A 10,262-nucleotide genomic window follows, 5' to 3' on the forward strand; every position below is an offset into this window, starting at 1 on the left:
TAGATCATTATAGTCATTTTGGAAAATATTTGGAAGTTATACTGTAAACGAAAACATGATATGTACAATGATAGATAAATGTAATTCCATATAATTGGGAAACTGAGGTAGTGTAATGCCAGTTTGAAATAAATTTCAGCATTGTTGTAATAAACTATCTAAAAAGTATAAATAAATATATATATGTCTGAAGATGCAGTTTAGTGATAGAATACCCCTGTGTTTAATCCTAAGAAATACTTGCCAAAAAGATAAAAAAAAATAAATAAATAAAACATTTATTTCCTGCAACATTTGAGTCACACGTGGAGTTTAAATATGTTGAATTGAAGAAATGTGATTGTGATAATATTAGTCAGTTTGAATGTTGTCCTCATCTGTGGTGCTACAAATTCTTAAGATGATTTTCAAAGTTCTCACAGCTTTTGTCAGCATATTGTAGTGAATTCTATATATTTCTTGAGTAATAATGGCCTTAAATCGCACTGTTCTGTGGCTATCTGCCCCACCTTGATAAAGTTTTATATATATGCTGAATATATTCACCATAGTATTGTAAGTGGGATAACTTGCAATTTTAATTTTTTTTTTCTGGTATGACTTCTAATCAAAACCAAGAATTTTCAGGAGATGAAGAAATAAAATATTTTTTCAAAGCTTGATAAGAGCAGGTATGAATACCAAGAGATTTAATACTCAATTTTAAACAAGAAATAAAAACTAAAAGAGAAGGAAGTTCAGAAAACTTTTCTTAATACAGAGAAAAAAACATGAAAATTATTTATACAGAAAATTACAAATTCATCAGGTTATATTATTACAAACATCTCAGAAGACTGACTGTTCAACTTGTGCCAGTTACTTTTTGTTTATTTAAAACTTTTAAGTACATTATTGTAATTGTAAAAGTTTTACTACTCAGTATTTTGGGTAAAACCACTTTCAAGACACAGTATTTTCAAATCCAAAATATATATGTATCAAACTGCATATATATTAAATGTTTACAGGCTGTATCTTTAAAACACTTTGAGGAAAATATTCAACAATTTACTCAGCTTTAGAAATAAAATTAGAATAGAAATGGGCATTTTAGTGAAAAAAATCTAAACAGTAATAAAATACTTATTAATCAGTTATGTTTTTACTTATAATAATATCTATGTGATTGCACATTAGATGAAAGTCTACAGATCACTAATACAAAATTGCAATATTCTAATCTGTTTGTTTTATGAAGTAATAAGGAGTTTATTTCCTACACAGTATAGACAAATTGTCTCATTATCGAAACACACATATATATTTTTACTTACGACAAGAAAAATATTTAGATTAGAGAGAAATGGAAATGCTGCAATAAGTCTCACTAGGACATTTCTGTTGAAAAGAACTATTGAGTAATTAAATATGTCTAAGATGAATGTTTGGTAGGCATTGCTTTTTAAATGCAATAATAATTAAGAAAAAAAAAAGAAGAGAAGCATCTAGGTCCTTCTAAAATACATCAAATAAGCATACAGCTCATCTATCATGTACAGCAATTGAAACAAAGAAAAGACTCAGGAACTTCTAGCACAGTATCCCAGAAAACCCAAAGCCCAAATGGCTTTCAGGTATGCATTAAACCTCAAAAACAGACATGAGGGACTTATGAGAACAGTGTAAATCTTCTGACACACTTCTGGGCTCATTCTGAGAGGTAATAAACATGCCTGGGGCATAAGCAGTAGGGAGGGTGTGGGACTAATGAAGAATAAAGAAGGACAAAAGCTTGTAATTGTAAAACTCTTGAGAGAAGTAAAGCAGCCACATTGGTGACATAAGACCACCTTTGAATAGGGCATGGCTTACTATAAAACTTCTCTGTAGGGAACAGAGATCTATAATATCTTTGTCATTCCATGATTCTGTCTACTGTTTCAGAAGCACATTTTTGTAGACCCTTCTCCCTGAAACTTTATGGTTTGAGTCAAGGGTGCTTGTAAATATTCATTTATAATTTTATTTCAACTTGAAGCAGTCTTTATGTAGTTACCAACCTATTTATGGCTTATACATCAGCATAATCACTCCATGTCATGGGACATCAAGCATCCTACCTAAGTAATTTTCTTCTTTCAAGGTGATGACCCACCTGAAAAAAAAAATAAATATCTGAAATAATTAGTAAAGGAATATGAGACAGGGCCAGAACGTGTGTTGAAAGGGGTAAAGAAACTTGTATATTCTCTAGACCATATAGGATCTGAAAAACAATGACTAGATAATTTTTCCCATTTTATTTAAGGGAGTGTACATCAAAGGTAGGAATAAAATTTCAACAGAAAGAGTCTTTTTTTTCAGACAGGTTGATTGGCATTCTGGCAAGTCTCACCCATCTCTATGATGTTATGTGGCCCCACTGGATGATACCATCTCCATCTCCAATGCATGCTGAATTTAGACAAAACTAGGTAATATATAACATGAACTGGATAGTCTTAAAATAGCTGGATTTTAACTGTGAGTTCCCAGTTACCAGACATTCTTTGTCTAATGACTTCCATGTTTTTTTTTTAAAAAAAATTGCATAATTCATAGATGTCTTTGTGCAGCTGAATCTGACATGCACTGCTTCATCTTTCATAGCAAAAGGGATTTTGACCACACTCCAAGTTAATATTCCAGAAGATCTATACATTTGGTGGGTTTGGGTTGAATGGGGTTTGTTCTAATTTATAGCAGGAAAAACTTTCCAAGTGTGAGACCCAGAGACTTCCTAGATCTTATACATGTCCCCAGTAAACTTAATCCTATTGCCATTAGATTTTCTGAGGCTCTAGCACTACTCATCTGTGCATCTCAAGGAATATGTTTTCAACAAATTAAAAGTGTCACCTTACTGATTTCAGTGAGCTAGTTACATAGAGAGAATTTTATCAAAACCCACAGTGATAGATATTTTAGTGTAAAGTTGAGCATGCCATTTCAGAAGCAGCTTGCTCTGTGGCTTAATGAAGAAAGTTCTGTCACGTCACGGCCATGAATTTGTCCTAGTGCCTAAAGAATCCCCTGCAAATTAAAAGCAGATAATAGTGTGTTGGAGGCAAGGTGGCACTGTAAGGATGTGGGGTATTGGATGAGCTGGAGGGATACAACAAAACATATGGCAGTCATATTTGAGGACCCATGAGTGCTTTTAAATACAACTGCACTGCACTTTGAGATTATATTCTTCCTCTAAAAAAATGGAAGATTTGCTATGGAGTCTATTTCATGCTTCAGTTATCAATGAAATAATTTGAAGTGCACCATTGAATAAACATCCAAAAATATTTCTGTAATCAAGATGTTAAAAAAATGAAGAAGAAGAATTTTCTGAGTTTTAGTAGTCTGATTGTTACTTTAAATAATGATGCAATGAACAGTTTATCCTTGTGTCAATGCATAGAATTATAATGAATATGGGAATATTTATACTGAAGTATTATTGGTTAATCTAAAGGTTGATGTAGATACTCAGAGAGACCTCTATATTTATGATAAATCTTTCAGGACCTGAAGACAGGTCTTCCTACCCTAGATAATTATCAGTATATTTGTTTTGGTGTAAAAGAATATGAAATCTGTGAAACTCATTAAAATTTACTTCTTTTTTAATCCTAGAAAACACCCATGTGATCATTTAAAAGAGCTTTACAATGATAAAAGTGAAAAAATTCTTAATCCATGCCCAAAATTTATTTATCATAACATTCATAAAAAAACAAATTACAGATATAAGATGTATGAAAGCATTTTAAATAAAACTGCAGGAATTACTGAATTCCAGAGAATTAATTTTGGAGAGAAACCCTACAAGTTAAAAAATATGTAAAAACATTTAAAGATTCTTCAATTGTTTATCAGAGCATTGATAAATCCTCTGTAAGTAAAAAATCTGCAAAATATTTTACTCAAACTCCATTCATTTCTAAAAACCATAGGCTTTACAGTGGAGATAAACCTTACAAATGTAAGAAATGTGAAAGTGTCTTTAAGTGTTTTTCAAACCTTTTTAAACACTACAGTAATCATACTGAAGAGAAAAACTGGAAATGTAAAGAATGTGACAAAGCTTTTAATCAAAAACAAATCCTTACTCAACACCAGAGAATTCATTCTGGAAAAAATCTATACAAATGTAAAGCGTGTGGCAAAGCTTTTAATAAAAAATCACACCTTACTCAACACCAGAGAATTCATGCTGGAGAAAAGTCTTACAAATGTAAAGAATGTGGCAAAGCTTTTAATCAAAAGTCACACCTTACTCAACACCAGAGAATTCATACTGGAAAAAGGCCATACAAATGTAAAGAATGTGGAAAAGATTTTAACCCAAAACCAAACCTTACTAAACACCAGAGAATTCATACTGGAGAACAGCATACAAATGTAAAGAATGTGGAAAAGCTTTCAACCAAAAAACAAGCCTTATTCACCACCAGAGAATTCATATTGTAGAAAAGCCATACAAATGTTAAGAATGTGGCAAAGCTTTCATTCATAAATCACTCCTTACTTTACACAAGAAAATTCATACTGGAGAAAAGTCATACAAATGCAAAGAATGTGGCAAAGCTTTTAATCGAAAATCACACCTTACTCAACACCAGAAAATTCATACTGGAGAAAAGTCATACAAACACAAAAATGTGGCAAAGCTTTTAATCAAAAGTCACACCTTACTCAACACCAGAGAATTCGTACTGGAAATAATCCATACAAATATAAAGAATGTGGAAAAGCTTTTAATCAAAAAACAAACCTTACTAATCACCAGAGAATTCATCCTGGAGAAAAGCCATACAAATGTAAAGAATGTTGCAAAACTTTCAATCAAAAAACAATCCTTACTCACCACCAGAGATTTCATACTGGAGAAAAGTCATACAAATGCAAAAAATGTGGCAAAGCTTTTAATCAAAAGTCACTTTTTACTCAAAACCAGAAAATTCATACTGGAGAAAAGCCATACAAATGCAAAGAATGTGACAAAGGTTTTAATAAAAAATCAAACCTTACTCAACACCAGAGAATTCAAAGTGGAGAAAAGCCATACAAATGCAAAGAATGTGGCAAAGCTTTTAGTCAAATATCATGCCTTATTCAACACCAGAGAATTCATTCTAGGGAGAAACCATACAAATATCAATAATGTGGCAAAGCTTCTAATTGAATATCACTCCTTAGTCAACACCAGAGACTTCATATGAAAGAAAAGCCATACAAATGCAAAGAATGTGGAAAAGTTTTAATTTTAATTTTAAACAAGGATTATACCTTAATCAACACCAGAGAATTAATACTGTGGAAAAGCCATGCAAGGGTAAAGAATATAGCAAAGCTCTTTATAAAAGATCATACATTTCTCAACATGAAAGAATTCATACGGGGTAGAAACCATACAAATGCAAAAATGTGGCAAACCTATTCTATTAGAGAAAGTCTCATTGTTCACCAAATATTTGTACTGCATAAGAGTCATGTAAATGTAAAGAATGTGGCAAAGTTTTAAGTATGCTTCAAGTGTTAACAAGAAACAGATCATTAATACTTTAGTCAATTCTCACAAATCTAAAAACTGTAAATTTCATTAGTTGTGAGATTACACCTCATTGGTAACCAGAAACTTCAAATTGGAAAGAAAAATTACAGTTGCCCTGAGATAACTTTGTAGTGCTGACTCCATGAAACCCCAAGTCCTGCCCAACTGGCCATAACCCAGGAGCCCATGGAAGTGGGCAGGGAGCACAATTGGAAGCTGGACCCTCTTCCCTCCTTGGACCTCTACAGATTCACTTGCCCCTTCCTCAATTCTTCTGTATTTTTTTTTAAAGAGAGAGTGAGAGAGGGAGAGAGAGAGAGAGAATTTTTAAATATTTATTTATTTTATTTTTTATTTATCGGCGGACACAACATATCTGTTTGTATGTGGTGCTGAGGATCGAACCCGGGCCACACGCATGCCAGATGGGCGCGCTACCGCTTGAGCCACATCCCCAGCCCCAATTCTTCTGTATTGATTGAATTAAAATCATCTTTTTTTTTCAAAAGCTATCTTTGAACTTAAAGGCCACTTTTGTACAAAATCAACACATGAATGAAACTTTCCTATGCCCGAAGTCTATGATCACATCACAGTTTTTTCCATAACCTCAGATGGACAACATGGTTCTTTGTTAATGTCTTATTTATTCATTTTATTTTTTTTTTTTTGGGAGGGGGGATACAAGGGATTGAATTCATGGGCACTCAACCACAAAGCCACATCCCAGCCCTATTATGAATTTCTTTAAACAGATGATTTCACTGAGTTGTTTAGGGCCTCACTTTTGCTAAGGCTGGTTTTTAACTTGCAATTCTCCTGCTTCAGCCTCCTGAGCTGCTTGGAAGACAGAAATGCACCCACTGCTGCAACAAAAAGTCAATTTCTTTTGCTCTGTAATTAGATAAAATTTTTTACTCAAGATTTGGTGCCCATAAAAAGCATTCAAAAGATGTTTTTTGTCATTCTTGAGGTATTATATTCATGCTTTCAAAATGTTCTGCATGATACAACTTAGCTTTCTACATCAAATGCAGAGTTCACAAGTTTGAAACCAGGTGGCTGAGAAATAAAGATATTGAACCATGAAATGCGAAACATCCTGTTGTTAAATCTGCATATGTAGTGGGTGTGAATGCTCAAACTGAATAGATAGCTGGAGGCCTATCCATAACTCCTGAGGCCCCAGAGCTACCATTCATGACTTTGAGCCCCTGAGTTCCAAAGGGCTTTCACAAATGAAAATGAAACACACTACCCTTCTCCCATCCCTAAACATAATATAGCATTTACTAGACAGACCAGGTGAAGCACTACGTGTCTTTGTACCAATGTGTGGCTCTGCTAGCATATATATGACATCTGTTTTAGAGAACACTGAGCCAGTACCTGATGAAACATAGTTGCCCTTTTTACTCTTAAAAGAAAAACATAGCCCTGCACATTTTCAAATAAATAATTTTGTTACATTTGAAAAAAAAGAAAACAATAAGAATGGTTGAAATATGATGTCAGTTGAAAGCATTTGAACTGATGAGTCCATCCTGCCAGTAACTCTTACAAAGATACAGTTGCATAACCCAGGAAAAGGCAGGTATGTCTTAAGCCACACAGTGAAAGCTCAAAAAGTTACATCTTTCCCTGCACCCATCCTGGGCTCACCCTTCAAGGTGATAATTTCCAAGAAATGATGGTCTCCACACTTAATAAAGTATGAGAAAATCTCTTCCACTGCAGTACTTCTGGTTCTGTCAGGATTCTGGAAGACTCACTCTTCAGCTGGGCACAGTGGTACACATTTGTTATGCAAGCAGCAAGGGAGGCTGAGAATGAAGGATCACAGGTTCAAAACATGACTCAGCAATTTCACAAGAATCTAAGCAACTTAGGAAGATCTTAACTCTAAATAAAAAGATTTGGTTCAATGGTAATGACCAACTTGGTTTAATCCCGAGTTAAAAAAAAAAGACAAAGAAACTCAGGTTTTGTGGTAGATAGACTCAGTTTTTGCTGTAAGTCTGAAAATGTTATCATTTAAAAAGCTTTTTTTTTTTTTTTTAGAAAACGATAATAGCTATAGTTATTGAGTGATCACCATAGTGCTCTAAACCACAGATACCTCCACTGACTTGCTGACAAAGAAATATCTCCATGATAATCCCACAATATTAAGATGGTGCTTCTGTTGATGGGGATTTTATTTGGTAGCCTCTGGTCAATTACTCTCACTACAGGTATGCCTCTACAAGTCCCACCAACTCAGAGTCTAAGCAGTAGCAGACCCTGAACAGACCCAAGTAGCCACAAAGACATCCATGCAAACTCCACTGAAGTTGTGGACTTAGCTTTGTGCCTGACTGCTCAGTAGTTCTCAGCCATATCATTTGTCACACCCAGTGTACATTGAGCCTTCTAGAGACATTTCTGATTTTCAAGGTAGGAAAAAAAAAATACTAATCCTAAATACACTTATGTTGTCTCATTTTTTCTTTCTGCAAAAATAGAAGAAAGTCTCTTTTCCATGTTCTCTATCACCTCACACACCCTTATCTCCTAAACAACTCTGGAGCTTCCCTAATGGCTCTGCTCTACTGCCTATAGAAAACTGTAGCTCTCTGTGACAGTGCATTTGTCTATATGTGTCTCCCATACATGATTAAAACAAATCCAAGGCACTCTTAGACAATGCCACATATATAAAGCTTATCATAAGGGGCACGGCAACTACATCTGTAAACTGTACCACTGGGTCTTGGTCATGGGGAAGCTCCCAAGCCCCTGCTTTCCATTAGGCCCTCCCCATCTTAGTGATGGTTAGCACAAAAGGCTGCCAGTGGTGGGAGAAAAGGAGGGGCACTGCACCTGGGATGGGGAATTGTGCAAGCACTATTCCTGTTGCATACAGTCTCTTCTGCCATTGTTGCAAATGTGGGTTTAAGAAGATGTGTCAGAGTCCAGCTCCAAGAGGGGGTCTCGGGAGATGAAAGGATGGTGAGGAGTCAGTGAAAGAGTGTGGAGAAACAACACAGACAAAAAAGTGAAGGTGCTGAATCCCAATCTTATGAAGTTAATCATATATACTTTTCATTTTGGCAGGCTCACAGTACTTTGTGGTTACAGAACAGGAATCATTATTCAAAGAAACAAAATATTACGTTCCTATGATTAGAGAAGAGGAATGTATCTTGGCTTATGCATAAGGAAGCTTTTTTCCTTTCAGTTCGCGTTTTACTTGAGCTGTTTCTGCTTAGTTAACTTTTAATAATAGTAAGAAATGTCCCAAACTATTGGCCTAAACCTTGACTATTCTTTCTTGACTTACTGACTAGAATCGGTGCCACGATTATGGCAAGTGGTTAACTTGAAAACAGAGGCTATTAAATTTAATAAAACAAGAGTAAAAGCACAAACCATTGTGCACAGGAACAAGAACAAGTTGCCCAGTACTAAGCACTAATCTGCCTTCTTAACATTAATTCTTCTTCTCTAGATTTTAAATTAATTTTTCAAAAACTTCCTTGACAGGAATACAGGGAGTTTTTCATTAAAGATTTTTGCAGTAATTCACTCGCAGGTCAGCATAAGAAAGAAAGAAGAAGCAGAGCAAGCAAAGCAGCAGCAGAAAAAAAAAGTGCTTTATTGTATACAAGCAATCTTTTTATAGTATTGTGAACAAAGAAGGCAGCCTTCCAACAGCAATAAGTCAGGTCTTTAGCTAATTAAAGATAGCATACAGAAGTTTTACTTTCTAATCAGAAGTGACCCGCTACTCATGGCTAATCTACTTTCAGCCTGGAGCATGCCGAGCTCTGTTTTTGTTAAGAACAGACAATACAATTTTTCTCATAGCCCTCCTAGCCCACTTGGCAGAACATCCCATTTGCAAGCAAGTCCTCCCAAGAACAGCAGACACCTCGTTTTCAAGCATGTCCACTGTTACCTATCTATACCTTGACAGAATATCCCATTTGCAGGCAGACTCCATCAAGGACAGTAATAGTAATGCAGTCACTTCTGATTCTCCACAAAACATTAACAACTTACACTCCACAGCTGAATCATTGCATTTAGAGCAAACAGATCTATTCTTTAGAAGTAGTTGCATTAATTAGGAAAGTCATGTTTTTTCCTTCATACTTAATGGTTATATAGGATGTTGCAACTATTCTTATTAACAGGAATACAAAAACAAATCAGCCCATTCCCGGAAACCTACTGTGCTCCTCCAGAGGATGGATGCCTTGCACCATCTACCTCAGTAGGGCATTTCCTTTGCCTGATACAGGGGAGGGGTGCAGCAAAGAGGTGCATTAGCAGATACTCCACAATAGTCTGGAGTAGAACTAGGCTTGGACCCAAGATTCAAATTTGAGTTATCTTCCCACCTTCTCAGTTACCTTATGAATCAACACTTTAAACCATCAAAAAGGCAGGCCATATGTTCTGCATGTTAATAAAAACAGTGTATACTTTTCAGGAGAAGAAAATAATTCTGTTTCCACTTTTCTTTTCCAGATTGGTAATATTAGGGCCTGTGACCACATCTCTGCCACCACCAGGACTTCAGGCTGTGGGAAAATTGTCAGCCTGTCCTATATTGGGAGGAGGACCTGCAACATTCTAAATAAATTTCCTGCTATGGTACTATGGCCATTACTCCCGGTAGTCAAAGACCCAGGCTTCATATCACTTC

At 35.2% G+C, this 10,262-nt stretch overlaps 1 pseudogene; it reads left to right on the forward strand.

The window, feature by feature from the left end:
* Nucleotides 1–1,605: 1,605 nt before the first annotated feature.
* Nucleotides 1,606–9,831, forward strand: LOC143639858 (uncharacterized; annotated as a pseudogene).
* Nucleotides 9,832–10,262: the final 431 nt, after the last annotated feature.

The sequence above is a fragment of the Callospermophilus lateralis genome, assembly GCF_048772815.1.
Source record: "Callospermophilus lateralis isolate mCalLat2 chromosome 8 unlocalized genomic scaffold, mCalLat2.hap1 SUPER_8_unloc_1, whole genome shotgun sequence".
NCBI classification, from domain to species: Eukaryota; Metazoa; Chordata; class Mammalia; order Rodentia; family Sciuridae; genus Callospermophilus; species Callospermophilus lateralis.